Raw genomic sequence first — 16,722 nt, forward strand, 5'->3', positions numbered from 1 at the left:
ACCAGAAAATACGAAGCGGGGGTGAATGGGGAGGAGAAATGCACCTTCTAAACTAAAAACGGAAACATGGATGCTGACGTTAACAAAGTTTCTTCAAGGAGAGAGCCCTAGGTAAGCAAGCGTAACTTTGAAGTGACCCACAGACATCACCCTTTAAAGAATGTTCTCCGTCTCACCCAGATTGTATTTCCCATAACGGGAAATAAAAGCCCTTTGGGTTCTGCTCAAGTGAGTGATTTGCCATAGTCACAGACCAAGTGTCTAAATATTCCTAGCAAGCTCATGTATTTATTGAATCCTGCTTTTCAAGCTTTTTTCAAACCGTGGTCTTGGAAGAATGAAAGAAATATAAACTGGAAGTAAAAGTCCAGGTTTTCTTGGGCTTGGGAAGGGATTTAACATAAATTGCTCTATTAACAAAATGCTGTTTGTTACAACCCCAAGGAAAAACGAAGTCACCAGGGACAAAGAGTTTTCTTTTTTTTTTTTTTTTTTTTTTTTTTGAGACAGAGTCTCACTCTGTCACCAGGCACTAGGCTGGAGTGCAGTGGCACAATCTCGGCTCACTGCAACCTCCGCCTCCTGGGTTCAAGCAATTCTCTTGCCTCAGCCTCCCAAGTAGCTGGGACTACAGGCACATGCCACCATGCCCAGCTAATTTTTTGTATTTTTAGTAGAGACGGGGTTTCACCATGTTGGCCAGGATGGTCTTGATCTCTTGACCTTGTGATCCGCCCTCCTCGGCTTCCCAAAGTGCTGGGATTACAGGCTTGAGCCACCGCGCCCGGCATAAGTTTTCTAAAATACTGTCCCAAGAATCCCATTGGTGTCTCACTAAATCTCAAGGGCTGCTATTCCATTTTAACCCCTCCTCCTCCCATTTGTTTAACTTTTTACTATGTTATTTTCAAACGCTCCCATGATGCTACCAATAAATGTACAATATTATCTTAAGTCTCCAGTTCAGATTTAGCATATTCTTATTGTCTTTACATATGACATTAACTTTGGATTTATAGATATTGTTATTATCAGTGTATTATTCATTTAGGACAAGTGCCAACTAATGAGACAAAAATCCAAAAGAGCCTCCATAACACAGGCAAAGAACATTCAGATCCAGGAAAGACAGTTAATCACTTGAAACTTTTGTTTCCTCAGCCACAAAGTGGAGATAATACTAGAATATATAGCACAGAGAGGTGTAAGAATTACAAGAGGATGTATTTTAAATACTTGGCCTACTGGGCAGGGTGGCTCATGCCTGTAATCCCAGCACTTTGGGAAGTCGAGGCAGGTGAATCACTTGAGGTCAGGAGTTCGAAACCAGCCTAACCAACATGTTGAAACCCTGCCTCTACTAAAAATACAAAAAATTAGCCAGACATGGTGGTGTGTGCCTATAATTCCAGCTATTCAGGAGGCTGAGGTGGGAGGATTGCTTGAGCCCAGGAGGCAGAGGTTACAGTGAGCCAAGATCATGTGTCACTGTACTCCAGCCTGGGTGACAGAGTGAGACTTCATCTCTAAAACAAAATACAATAAATAAAATAAAATACTTGGCCTATAAATGCTAACTACTATTATTTATGTCACTGTTGTTTTTATACCTTTATTATTATTAAAGCCCTTAAAATTGAAATGATTTTTAGTGTATCCCTGAAGATTGCTATTCAATAGACGTTTTACCAGTGCTAAATATGGCAAAACAATGGAACACAGCTAATGCCACAGCCTAAATTAGAAGTAGGAACAGTGTTTTCTGAGTTCTCAGCCTATTCCTTTCTAACCTCTTCTTAGAACTTTGCCAGCACTGAAAAGTCAGCACTTGCAAATGAAGAAGAAAAAGAATCTACCATCAAATAGGTTACACAAGTTTCCTAGGAACCAAAATTATATGAGTCGTTCATATGTGAATTGGATTCATCCAAACCATTCAGTTTAAATTTAAGTATTTACATTAAAATTCATGAAAAATACAAAAGCATTATATATATTGCAAAGTTACATTCACCATACATTATTGTTAACTCTCAAGCAGGAACAAAAGAAAAAGAAAAAAAAGTGTAAATGAAAAATGTGTGTATTTTCCCCATAAGTAATTTTTGCTTCATTCTGCTTTGTGCTTGAAAAGTCATATAAAATATCAACAACATTCCGATTTTTAAAGACTCCCATTTTGTTTTGTTGTTATGCAGTATTTATAGATTCTGGAATATGGGGAAACTTTACACAATTATTTTGGTAAAATAAACACACACAACTTTCTAAGAGGCTTTCACTTTCATATTTTATATTTGATGGATGTTTCCCCAGATTTTAGGCCAAATATCAAATCTTCCATATAGTACACAAACCTGGCACATAATAGGTTTTCAAGATACATATCTGTCAAATTAAAGAATAGCAATTCATTGTGAAAGCGCCTATTCCTACACAAAATAGGCCCTAAATAATAAATGATTTTTGAATCTGAATGTTATTCCTTGTCTACCAAAATGACAACAGAACTGTAACGAAAGGATTGTAACATGGTTGACCATCGGTCACGTGGAAAACCCTCGAGAGCCCATCTAATTCTCTGCTGTAGTGGTAAGGTTCCTAAGTACTCTAGGCTCTTGAAGGGCAAGTCAGATGAAGTGGCCTAACAGTGCTTCCTTAGTGTGGGATGGTGCACAAAGACTTCTTCGAAACCTCACTTTGAAATATGCTGCCCCACCATCCTTATGATAACTTTGTATTGATCAGTCCTTGAGCCATAGACTGAAGTACAGTATAAAGAGCAGATACTTCTTACCCCTCTATTACATATGACTTAATACCTTTCGGCTAGAGACAAAAGTTGTATCAGGTATATTTAGAGAAAATGTATGTAATGAGAGTGATAATGTATCATGACTTATAAATATCATGCCTAATATGTTTATTAGCTATCTTGACATGTTTTTGAAAGTTCTAATGTTGGAATGAACAACAAACTGACCAAAAGTTAAACACTAATGTGAAAATTGAGCAGTGCTAGATAGAGCCAGAGGGCAGGGAGTTGTGAAAGACTAAAGAAAAGATGGATGAGGCTGGGTGCGGTGGCTCACACTTGTAATCCCAGTACTTTGAGAGGCTGAGGCAGGCAGATCACAAGGTCAGGAGTTCAAGACCAGCCTGGCCAACATGGGGAAACCCTGTCTCTACTTTAAAAATACAAAAATTAGCCAGGCATAATGGTGTGCTCCTGTAATCCCAGCTACCCAGGAGGCTGAGGCAGGAGAATTGCTTGAACTCAAGAGACAGAGGTTGCAGTGAACCAAACTCAGGAGACAGAGGTAGCAGTGAACCAAGATTGTGCCACTGCCCTCCAGCCTGGGCAACAGAGCAGGACAAAAAAAGAAAGAGAGAGAGAGAGAGAGAGAGAGAGAGAGAAAGGAATGGAGGAAGGGAAGGGAAGAGAAGGAAGAAGGAGGGAGGGAGGAAATATTAATACAAAGAAGTTATTAGGTAACGTGGGGTGAAATGTCAGATTAGGTGATGGGGAGGAAGGCAGCAAAGCACATTGCCACGTATGTATCTATGCAACAATCCTGCATGTTCTTCACATGTACCCCAAGACCTAAAACACAATAAAATATATATTTTTAAAAAAAAAAAAGATAGAGAGAAATGGATTATACCCAGAAAAGAGGATGGTAAAAGTCAGAGGAATGCCTAACTAAGAAATCAGAGTATCAGAAAGCTTCAGTTATGCTGAACTTGAGAGTTAACATACAAACTATGCCTGTCTATACAGGCCTGAAACTATTCCAAATCAGTAGGCATAGTGGGCCTTGATTATAGCAAAACTCTTGATGAAGTCTTTAAAGATAAATTTTTAGATGAAATAAATATCACAGGGTGTAATCTTTTTCTATGACTTATCCTATTGCATTACACATATATAGCAGGCACTTATATAGAAAGAATGAGGACTGTGATCTGGAGAATACCACATTAAGTGAATTCATAGCTGGCTGATAACATATTTATTGATCAATGCTTTGAGTTATTGGAAGACAGAAATCATGTAATATTATCTTTGCAATCTTAGCCTGAGCAAAGGGCCTAAATACCCAGTAAATATCTGCAGATCAACTAAACCTGGAGGGACGTATCCAGCAGCTTATCACAGAACATAGATATTCAACTTTTTAATCTGTGATTTGAATGAATACCTAAGAGGTTTAAGCAAATCAAATGTGTGGACAACACAAAGGTTAAAGGACAAGATGCTTTAAATACTTGATTGATCAAGAGAGCACTACCACTCATCTTAAATACAGCAGTTAACGGCAACTATAGCAGCAATAGTCATTGAGCAATTACTATTAATAAATTGAGTAATATATATGAAGAATTATTATTACTATTAATAAATTGAGTAATTTATATGAAGTCAGCACCATTAGAAACAAGTAGATGCAAAGGTAAGTTGAGGGAAAACCATGTTGCCTGCCCTCAAATGAGATTATTTCATTTTTTTCCACTGAATGTCACTTAAATACACAATAAAAATGTAAAATGTAGTGTAAGTCCTTGGAAATACATAATATATGTAATTAACTCTGATTTAAATTTCAGGTGAATTTTATCCAATGTTGAGAAAAGGTTTGAAACTTTAGTTTAAAAAGCAGGAGCACTTCTCAAAAAAAGACATTTATGTGGCCACCGAACATATGAAAAAAAATCTCATCATCATTGGTCATTAGAGAAATGCAAATCAAAAACATATTGAGAAACCATCTCATGCCAGTTAGAATGATGATCATTAAAAAGTCAAGAAACAACAGATGCTGGAGAAGATGTGGAGAAATAGGAACACTTTTACACTATTGGCGGGAGTGTAAATTAGTTCAACCATTGTGGAAGACCATGTGGCAATTCCTCAAGGATCTAGAAATAGAAATTCCATTTGACCCAGCAATCCCATTACTGGGTACATATCCAAAGGATTATAAATCATTCTACTATACTATAAAGACACATACACACATATATTTATTGCCACACTGTTAGCAATAGCAAAGACTTGGAACCAACCCAAATGCCCATCAAAAATAGACTGGATAAAGAAACTGTGGCACATATACACCACAGAATACTATGCAGCTATAAAAAAGGATGAGTTCATGTCCTTTTCAGGGACATGGATGAAGCTGGAAACCATCGTTCTCAGCAAAGTAACACGTGAACAGAAAATCAAACACTGCATGTTCTCACTCACAAGTGGGAGTTGAACAATGAGAACACATGGACACGGGGAGGGGAACATCACACACTGGGGCCTGTCGGTGGGGGTGGATGGGAAGGATTGGGAGGGACAGCTTTAGGAGAAATACCTAATGTATATAATGAATGAATGGGTTGCAGCAAACCACCATGGCACGTATATACCTATATAACAAACAGGCACGTTCTGCACATGTACCCTGGAACTTTAATAATATTTTTTAAAAAAATATTAAGCAGGAGCATGAAATTTTAATTTAAAAAGGAGCAGCTTCATGGCAGTGCCCAAAAAATAATTTTGCAAAAAAAATAGTGTTTTTTGAGTGGCTACCAGACACAAGTGTGGAGTGACCATCTAATTTGAAAAACAGATTGTTCCCCAGTCCTGTTTAGAAAAAAAAATTATAGCATTAATAGGTTTTGAAATAGGCCCTTGCCTGAAAAAAAAATTTGGCCCAAATAGGATACAGGGTCTTTCTGGCACACTTTGAGCTTGGGATAGAGCCATGGAAACTGAGAGACACTACCTTACATTTTGAAGCAGTTCTACTTTCTTAGCAAGAGGATCGCAGGAAAATTCTGTACCTGGAGGGCGATGGAGATCAAGATGTGGGAGGATGGGTTTCCGACTGGCCTTTCAGCAAAGGGTACCCACTTCACAATGGTAAAGATGATGAGCTCAGCTTCACCTTCCTTTGATTATAAAGGCTTATTTCCTGCCATCTCCCACAAAATAAAAAGACCAATTCAGAGGTAAATTTCTATATTAGAAATGGAAATTTCTGACATAAGCAGAAATGTGCAGAGAGTCATATTTCTAACTATGTCATTTTACCCTCTGTTTTCAGTAAGAAATTTAGAATTTTCTTCTCCAAACTCATAATTTTCATGGGATATTGTCATCTCAACGTGACAGCAACTTGAAGGAATAAAAAATTTGAGGGAAGGAAAATTAAAACATCACTTTCAAAGAGTACAGATTGCCATGGAGTAGTTCTGAGGAGTTCAGAAAAGTGGTCCAATGACTAGTGTGTTGCCAGATCATTTGCCAAAATGTTGACATGAGAGTTCCCTGAAAACTCTGTCTTACATTTCCAAAAATTTCAGTGAGGAAATTGCTAAAAGAATAAACAATCAGTTCAATTGCATACAGTGAAGAATAAGGTCTACGCCCAATGTGCATGTTCTCTGTTTATGGCTGGAAATAATTTAAATCACTTTCCTAGCATTCCTTTTCTCTTTTCAAGTATAAACTAACTCAAAAATTACGTAAAAATTGATGATCTAGCAATGTTTCTCTGGCTGCTGTACAGTATGGGCAATGAGTTCTAGACTCCGATTTATTGGTTTGTCAGAAAGTTTGGTTATTTTCATCAATTTAGCTTTACATTTAACATTCCTCTGCTTAATTGAAACCATGCGGACACATTTGGTTAGCATCGACATTCCTACAAAAGTAAAAAGGGCACTTTGTTTCAAATTCTAGCAGTTTACCAGTAAGTTATATTTTTCTTGCAGTAACAATTAAACACACAGTTCGCACTTTATAGCAAGTCCTTCGTAATTCCTATTATCAATGTGTACAACTCAGTTTTGACAAATATCCAGTCAGCTTGGTGAGGAAAAGAGCATTATCAGTAATTTAGCTTTAATAATTGAATAAATGGTTTTCCGGGGACTAATCCCAGGGTTTTAAAACATGGCCTTTGGGAAATTATGACCATTTTAGGAGTTCATTTAATCCCCTTTCTCTATTTCTTGTCCTCCTGTGATCCTGCTTCTAAGTGCTGGCACAAGGTTGAGATCTGAGGGGTAAACTAGTAAGTGCTACAATTGATTACTGCCTGTTCTTCTTACTTTTTCAATCCTATTGTGGAAAATGACTCTGGATGGGTTTATGAAGTGAGTTTAGTGAGAAACAGGTTTCTAGGATTTGTACTTTCTCTGCTTTGGCAGAGATAGCTTGTATAGCTAAAATAACAATATTTTGAGATTGACTGACACTTAAAAAAATGTTCAGGGCCCTTTTCCTGTTTAAAGAAAAATAATGCAAAGAATAAAGTGGAAACACAAGAGGAAGTATGATCAAAAGGATGGGTAAAAAGAACCTGTCATCAACAATAAGTGAGTCATTACGGTCACTCCATACTATCTGCAGAAGTTGGAATTGCCCTCTCATATCTACCGCAGGCCCTCTGCTGGAGACGGAGCCCTCATTCTTCAGCAGATATGTACTGAGCGCTTACTCCACACTGCTCCCCTAGACTCTTCTGCTACACCTTTGTAGCCAGAAGGAGATGAATAAGCCAGATAGGGCGTTGCCTTCCTCTGGTTACATTCTAGTCCCCCACCTGCTTCCTCTGCATTGTTGGTTGCCAGTGTGACCACGTACTGAAACCAGAGCACAGTCACTATGACCATCATGTCAGAAGCTGGAGCAGGGAGGCCACACCAGCCATGAAGGAAGACAGTTGTCCAGAGTGGCTGACCAGGTCCAGAGAGGGCCAGACGTCAGTACAGAGGGAAAGAGTCAGGAAAAGTGCCAAGGGCAATAGTAAGGATTGGTGGCAGGCCACCAAGTCAGCTGTTCTCACCAGGGAGCTCAGAGGCTGCCTGCTGCCCCTGGCTTGTTTGCCCTCATCCTTTTGCACAAAACCAGAGATCTTCCAGTGCGTAAACATGATCCTGCACCCTATTTGTAAAACACATTAAATGAGATCCCATTCATTACATTGAAAGTAAAATTAAAATCCACTGTTTACAATGTCTTCATAACGGTTTTCTTTTTATCTTTTGCTGCCATCCACCCTGGACTTTATACTCCAGCCATTCTGAATGTTTCTCCTATAACTTCTGGGCCTTTGCTCATGCTATTCTCTTTGAGAAGAATAATCCCCTACTCCATCCTGCTCGCCCCACCTCCCTGCCTAAAGCTGTTAGAATTCTAGGTCTTGGTTAAATGTTACTTTTTCCAGATAACCTCGCCTGTCCCTCTAAATCAGAGCTTTTAGGAGGCCAGGGTTGCAATCAATGCATGTTAAAAATACTTCTGGGACCACTCCACATTAACTGAATCATAATCTCTGGGGCTGGGGCCCAAGAAATTGCACTTTTAGCAAGCATTCCATTTATTCTGAGGCACGTGTAGTGTTTCAGGACCACTGACTTAAACTCTGAGATGATATTAAAAATATTATACAGGCCGGGCGTGGTGTCTCACGCCTGTAATCCAAACACTTTGGAGGCCAAAGCGGGCGGATCACCTGAGTTTGGGAGTTCAAGACCAGCCTGACCAACATGGTAAAACCCCATCTCTACTAAAAATATAAAAAATCAGCTGGGCATGGTGGTGTGGGCCTGTAATCCCAGCTACTCAGGAAGCTGAGGCAGGAGAATTGCCTGAACCCAGGAGGCGGAGGTTGCGGTGAGCTGAGATCGCGCCATTGCACTCCAGCCTGGGTAACAAGAGCGAAACTCCGTCTCAAATAAATACATACATACGTACATACATACATATACACATACATACATACATACATAAAATAAATATTAAATAAACCCATACAGTACAGTCATCAACCAATCAAAATGGACCCAGTGACTTATCAGGACAGATGCCATAACCAATCAAAATAGGCTCTGGCTGCTGATCTCCAATAAGTGCTAGTATGTACCAACAACAGCCGGCTGCTCCTATGCCATGTTTCATTCCACCCTGCCCTTTCTCTGGGCTGGAATATACTGGCTGGCTTTTACTTAGCATTTCTTTTCTGCATCACCTCAATTAACTTTCAAGATAATCCTGCTATTATTATTTTTGTTTTACAGAGGGCAAAACGGGCAGCGACATGTTAAGTAAATTGCCCAAGGTGACACAGCCCATGTGTGCAGTACCAGTTCAAATGCAGCCTGGCTCCAAAAGCCTATTTTACACTTCACCTAGCATGGTATGTCTGAGACTGCATTTTAATTGCCAGTCCAGATGTTTGACTTCTCCAGTTCACTGTCACCTTCCTGAGGGTAAAACCTTGTACTTAATAGGTGGTCAGTAAATATTTGGAGAGTGAATGAGATCATACTAATCCCATTTAGGATCAAGAGGAGTAGAGGAGTAGGAGGCTGACTGACTTCTTGGACTATCTCCCAGGGTTCTGAAGCTATCTTTTAAAGGACTTCAAGGATAAGAAGTTTGGGAGGTTGCAGGAATTAAGATACAGCAACTGTCTGAGGCTGCTGAAATCCTTGCACCTAAAAAGCACTAGCTGTAGAATCTGCTTTTCTGCCCCAAACGTTTTTATCCAGAGTGATAAAAAATGAAACTGGCGTATATACCACTGGCCTGTAAAACCATGCCAGAAAGGTTAGAATCAACAGAGAGGCACTAGGGTCTCAACGGCCCATGAAATTAATTTCTTGGAAAAACGTCTCCAGAATGCCTGTTAGGGGAGCCAGATAGAGCCCACAGCCTCAGTATCAACACCAGCTGCGTCATGTAGATCCACCGCACACAATCAAACACTGGACATCTTCCTCCAAAATATAAAGTCAGTTCCTTGCCTCGGGTTGGAGCACTGTGATTGTCACTTACACAGCCATATCCTTTTGAAATGTGGCCCCATCATGAAGTTTCCACAACTGCTGCAACACAGCGCTCCCTCCTTCTGGCCTTCATACCTTCACCAGGTCTTTGTCAGCCTCCCCTGCATTTCTCCCCAAAGTCTCCCCAACTCCCGTTTTGCTACTTTGCAGGCCAAACGGCATGTCTGCTAGACAAACAATCTTCCTAAAACCCTCTAGAAGGGAGGCAACACTTTACCTCTACCCTCCTAGGGCTTCTGGTGGGCCCTGAGAAGTAAGTCAACATAAGACAGATTCACAGGAGAAAAGCATACAGATTATTGACATGTACCTGGAGCCCCACTCGGAAAATGAAGACCCACAGAGGTGGCAGAACCTAAGTGCTTGCATACTAGCATGGTATTGGACACAGAGAAGTAGTTGTAGAAAAGTCACTAAAATATGTGGGGTGTCTTTGTCCATTTGTGATGCTACAAAGAAATACTTGAGGCTGCATAATTTACAAAAAAAAAAAAAACGTGTATTTGGCTCACTGCTGTACAAGCAGCACAGCATCAGTATCTGTTTCTGGTGAGGGCTTCAGGCTGCTTGCTCTCATGGTGGAAGGAGAAGGGGAGCCCACGTAAGCAGATGAAAGAGCAGAAACAAGAGCGAGAGACAGAAAGAGAGGAGGAGAAGGTGCTAGGCTTTTTTCAACAAGCAGTTCTCCCTGAAACTAATAGAGTAAAAACTGACCCTCCCACCATACACCTACCAGGGACAGCACTGATCTATTCATGAGGGATCCGCCTCCCTCCATGACCTCAAACACCTCCCTTTAGGCCCCACCTCCAACAAGTTTCTACATGAAGTTTGGAGGATTGTCTATCCAAACTAGATCATGGGAGGACCAAAGAAAGATAAGAATTGCTCTAACAAGATCTGTATGTACAGAATTCTCTTAGTCTTGACTCCCTGTCTCTGGTGCTAAGAACGTTTCTTACTCCCAATTATAGAATGAGCACCTTTCACATGAGAGATTCATCTCCTGCTTTTAGGAAGGAAAGGGGAAGTTGGTGCAGCCTTCTTGCACCTTCTGTTCTTCAAATTCCTTTAGTTCAAAAGTCATCCTTATGTCAAGTTGCATATTTGGGAATGGCATATTCTGCTACCCTTCACCTCCTTTCATCAAAATGCTATACTTTATACATCAATCCTAAAATCAATAGTTCACCATTACCCTCAAATAAAAGCTTATACTCCTCACACTGACTTTCGAAGTTCTTACATTATTTCTACCTTCCACCAAACACATCTGTTCAAAGCTACCCCTGAGACTTCCCAACATAAGCCAAAGTCCCTGACCCTCTCCCTCAATGTAACTTTTCTGACATCAGGGAACACCACATCATATTTCTGAACAGCTATTTCTTCTCCCTGAAGAAGATCCAGTTAGTGATGCCTCTTCCACAGAAGCCCCTTGACCACTCAAATCCATGTAATTCTCTCCCTGATCTGAAATCATGTAATACTCATCCTTTGAACTTGACACTGACTATATACTGCATTGATTTGTAGTTGAGCTGCCCACACTCAGCACAGCACAGTCCAGTGCTGCTCAGGAGCCATGACACTTGGTGAGTGCACTTTAACTTATAATGGGGCCAAGTCCTTTGTCTTAGTGACTCCTTGCTGCTTTAAAAAGTATTCAGATATTTGGCCACGCACGGTGGCTCATGCCTGTAATCCCAGAACTTTAGGAGGCCAAGGCAGGCAGATCAAGAGAGGCACTACTGCCAGGCGCGGTGGCTCAACCCTGTAATCCCAGCACTTTGGGAGGCCGAGGTGGGTGGATCACGAGGTCTAGAGATCGAGACCATCCTGGTCAACATGGTGAAACCCCCGTCTCTACTAAAAATACAAAAAAAATTAGCTGGGCATGGTGGCGCGTGCCTGTAATCCCAGCTACTCAGGAGGCTGAGGTAGGAGAATTGCCTGAACCCAGGAGGCGGAGGTTGCGGTGAGCCGAGATCGCGCCATTGCACTCCAGCCTGGGTAACAAGAGCGAAACGCCGTCAAAAAAAAAAAAAAAAAGAGAGGCACTACTAATGGACCAAAATCCGGAGTATTGATAATATTTAAAAGTCATTGTACATTCTTCCAACTACCCTCAGGAAGCCACATTCTTTCCTTTTACATCCAAACAGCCAACGGTTCCCACATTGTTAGCAAAGTTGCAAACCTTTGGGAATAGCCCCTCCTCTCTTCATTTACCTCATTTTCCTAAAGAAATGCTTGAAGGATCCAGCATTAATCCTGGACAGCTCCCATCTTAGTTTAAGAGATTTTCCATTGTTTTCTGTGCCTAGACTGGACCTGAACTATATCTTATCCCTGTTTAGACTTGGTGTCTTATAGTTGGCCCTCTCCTAGGGCGAGCGAACAACTAGGAAAATGCAAGATTGGGAAAAATAAAAGTTAGGATTCCCTAACTGCACTTTAACCTGACGGCATATCAACTTCTGGCTATCCCATTTCTGAGCCTCCCTCACACACCATTGGGTGCAAGCCTCACCATTTGCTCCCACAAATCTTTGGTCTTATTCAGTGATAGAAGGGAGCACAGCCGATCTAACTATCTAACTACAGAAACTAATAATTGAAATTAGTGCATGAAACTGATATAAGCCAATATCAAAATTATAGAACTTTTGTTTTTGAATAGGTTATGATGCTTTCAGAACTAGGAAGAGCAAAAAGGTAGAGTCCCAAGTGAATAATCTAACTGGATGAAAAAAGTGAAGTCTTCTAAGTAGTCCTGTACCCTGACTATCTGAAAAGGCTCACTTAGCTGCAAGTTTTTTAGTCTGATTCTAAAATACACATTTCCATGACAATCCTGGTCACTATTTTTAATCAGTTATTTTTCCATAGGTAGAGCAAAAATCAACAAATTTGGCATGTCCTTGAATTGCCATAATTTTTCTATCCCTGACCTAAATAAAAAACTTTATATTGCCCAGTGAATCAGAAAAACAAACAAACAAAAAATAGCTTGAGGGGCAGTGAACAAGAATCCCAAATGACACTTTAGCTCTCGGTGACTGCCCTTTCCTGCAGTGTCTCCCGCCATCCAGGGCCTGCATATCAAGATCGTCCCTGGTCTACACTTTACTGTTTGGTTATCTCTTTCCAGAAGACAGTTCTGTTTCCCATATACATTTAATATGGATGTGCCATTTTAAAAGCAAATAATTACAATAGAAATATATACATTCAGGGAGTGCTTATACAACTCAAATTTCGCTCAGCTAGGGGGTTGCTGACAATGACAAACCACTAGACTTTTGCTTTTTTAGTTTACCAGGTCATTAGGCAAGCTGAGAGGAACTACAGTCCACATGTGCAGTGGGGCACATTTGAAGACCCTTATAATTTGTCAAGAATTAGACTCTTCCAAAGAAATAGTTTGCATTTATTAAGCATTTGATTCCCCTAAAGTCTTTCTGATTATATTACTCACTATAAGACTAAAATCTGAACAGTTTATCATTGTCAGTTGGTTTTCCCAAGAGAAGAATTTCTTTTTTCTTTCTTCTTTTTTTTTTTTTTTTTTTTTTGAAACAGAGTCTTACTCTATCGCCCAGGCTAGAGTGCAGAGTACAGTGGTGTGATACCCGCTCACTGCTGCCTCAACCTCCCCCCATCAGGTGATCCTCTCACCTCAGCCAGCTGAGTAGCTGGGACTACAGGCACATCACCACATCCAGCTTAATTTTTGTGTGTTTGTAGAGACAGTTTTATCCTGTTGGCCAGGCTGATCTCAAACTCCTGGGCTCAGGCAATCCACCTGCCTCCATTCCCCAGAGTGCTAGGAGAACAGGCCTGAGCCACTGTGCCAGGCCCCAAGAGAACAATGTTGTTTGTTTGTTCATTTGTTTGTTGGTTTTGAGATGGAGTCTCACTCTGTCTCATGAGCTGGAATGCAGTGGCATGATCTCGGCTCACTGCAACCTCCACCTCCCAGGCTTAAGCGATTCTCCTGCCTCAGCCTCCCCAGTAGGTGGGATTATAGGTGCCCACCACCATGCCTGGCTAATTTTTGTACTTTTTTTTAGTAGAGGTGAGGTTTCACCATGTTGGCCAGGCTAGTCTTGAGCTCCTGACCTCAGATGATCTACCTGAATTGGCCTGCCAAAGTGCTGGGATCACAGGGGTGCACCACATCACCCGGCCCCAAGAGAACAATATCTACAGAAAATAATATCACGCATTCATATTGTAACTTGGTTTTATTATCAAGATATCAGATGGATTGGAATTTTTAATTTCTAGTTTACCCATATTAGACAAAAGTGCAATTAAGTTTTTATCAGTCTGAAAATCCTAGATGGAGGAAAGAGGTTGGATTAAAAGATAAAAAGTAAGACTGTTTAAAGTAGAAAATAAATACCTAATTAATTAATGAAAAATATGCCATTTCCGGGTGTGGTGGTTTACACCTGTAATCCTAGCACTTTGGGAGGCCGAGGTAAGTGTATCACATGAGTTCAGGAGTTTGAAACCAGCTTGGCCAACATGGTGAATCCCCATCTCTACTAAAAATACAAAAATTAGCCGGGCCCAGTGGTGCACACCTGTAATCCCAGCTACTTGGGAGGATCATGTCACTGTACTCCGGCCTCGGTGACAGAGAAAGACTCCATCTCAAAAAAGGAAAAAGAAAACTAGCCATATATATTATTGCCACATCCAATGTGGATTGATACTTAGGTGAAAATTTTGCAAAAAAAAAAAGCTTCATTTTATTTGTGTTTTCACTCTGTCCTGTCAACTATCAGTTATAACATTTAAAAGGCTGATACATAATACATTTAAAAGTTTACTATCTTGAAAATGTAACTCCCTTTGGGGAATCTGGCATGGTGTTCTTGGATTCTTGCCTCCATTGGTATTTCATTAGGGTTATATCCATGAGTGAGGTCTTGGAAATCTGGTAACCAACCAAATTTTCATGACATAATGTAACTGACTCCCTTAGCAATATGGTGCTAAGACCAAGAAAGTGAAATTTCCTCCACCGTCTTTGGCTATAGCTGAGAATTTCCTTTCAAAAAGACCACAAAGCAGGACCCAATCAGTTTAATAATCCCGATGAAAACAGAGTGAGTAAAGGTAATGAGCATAGACAGAGAGACTGGGAAAACCAGAACAGCAAAGGAAGGAAGCAGACACACAGAGGCAAAGACAATCAGTCACCAGCATCAACTTTACGCGGGGTTATGAACCAGTATACTGGGGAAAGGGAGTGGAGTTGAAAATAGGAGCTGGGAGGAGGGGTTGTTTTTAATATAGTGTTTTTCCTTTCGGTTTTTTCTTTTAATCCTGCGGTGTTGAAAGCACAGCTTTCTCAAAGATGATCTGACCTGTAGTCAACTTTATAAATCACTCTCCTAACCTCATAAGCTGACGGTCTGCAAGGGAGATCTGTAATCAGCATGTAACCCGTTCTCTTAACCACACACTTTTAAAAAATAAACATAACACAAACTAAAGAAAAATGTCTAATATCCTTACAGTCAACTCTAGAAGACAAGTTCCAAGATGTGGTCTCTCCAGGATGAGCTCTTGCCTGAAAACAAACAAACAAACAAACAAACAAAAAAGCAAGATATGGTCCTTTGTCTTTTTATCAGAAAACTTCTATACATCAACACTACTTGAAGCTATTTACTTGTTAATTCAGGGATCAATATCTTGAACATGAATCGCCACTGACATTTTCTAAAATCAATAGATGTAGGGTGCAAGCAATGAGAATATTGTTAATAGTAGGGTTGATAATTCAGTTACCTCCTCAAAATTTAAAACCATGAAAATTCTGCTTTTAAAATTTTAGTCAATGTAATCGGAGGTTTTCCAGTTATTTTGAACCATTTCTGTGTGTAATTGTCACATCAGCCTACCAGTTGACTAGTAAACAGACTGGTTTCTGCATATCAACCAAACATGAATCTGTAGGACAAGATGCAAAAAGCTAAACTCCAGAGTAGCTCACGTGCGGTCCCACAAAAGTGCCAAAGGCTGGTAACAGCATAAAACAGTAAACAAGGAAATACATAATAGGATTGCAAAAATGACAGTATGGTTCCAGATTCAGGAAACATTTAGTGTCCTTATGCTCTGTGTTGGTCATAACCCTCCTAGATTGCTGTGGCTGCATCCGGGTATTATATTGTCAAATGGACAAAACAAAATGAGACAGTGTCCAATGGAGGGCAATTGGTTTAGAAGTCATGAACTATAAAGAAAAGTGCTGAAAAATTTGTCACAAAAGCATTTCTGTGACAACTTGGGAAAGAAAATGCGAGGGTAGAATATAACAGTATATGTTAAAGGTTGAAGAAGTAGTCTCTACAGCTTCAGAAAACACAAGCACATAGTTTTGCTAATACGATATTTTACTCAATAGGGAGCAAAAATGGAATGGTAAAAAGAAATAGAGACAGCCAATTATTACCTTGAGCATCGAGCAGGGACTGTGTGATCATGTACTAAGGGGGATGATAAAAAGATTCATGGCCAAGTGCAGTGGCTCATGCTTGTAATCCCAGCACTTTGGGAGGTCATGGTCAGGAGTTCAAGACCAGCCTGGTAAACATGGTGAAACCCCATCTATACTAAAAACAGAAAAATTAGCTGGGTGTGGTAGTAGGCACCTGTAATCCCAGTTAGGAAGCAGAAGCAAGAGAATCGCTTGAACACAGGAAGCAAAGGTTGCAGTGAGCCAAAATCGTGCCACTACACTCCAGCCTGGGCGAGAGTGAGACTCCATCCCAGAAAAAGAAAAAAAAAAGATTATTTTCACCCAAAACTATGATTTCATATATATCAATGCATAACTCTTTG

At 40.3% G+C, this 16,722-nt stretch overlaps 1 long non-coding RNA gene across 1 annotated transcript in view; it reads right to left on the bottom strand.

The window, feature by feature from the left end:
* LOC141584262 (uncharacterized) overlaps window positions 1-16,255 on the bottom strand; it is a 175,599-nt gene extending 159,344 nt beyond the window's left edge. Inside the window, exon 1 of the long non-coding RNA XR_012517183.1 lies at window positions 15,391-16,255. This is a non-coding gene — a long non-coding RNA (uncharacterized LOC141584262). The remainder of the gene's footprint in view (window positions 1-15,390) is intronic.
* Between the last annotated feature and the right edge of the window lie 467 nt (window positions 16,256-16,722).

The sequence above is a fragment of the Saimiri boliviensis genome, chromosome 4 (genome assembly GCF_048565385.1).
Source record: "Saimiri boliviensis isolate mSaiBol1 chromosome 4, mSaiBol1.pri, whole genome shotgun sequence".
NCBI lineage: Eukaryota > Metazoa > Chordata > Mammalia > Primates > Cebidae > Saimiri > Saimiri boliviensis.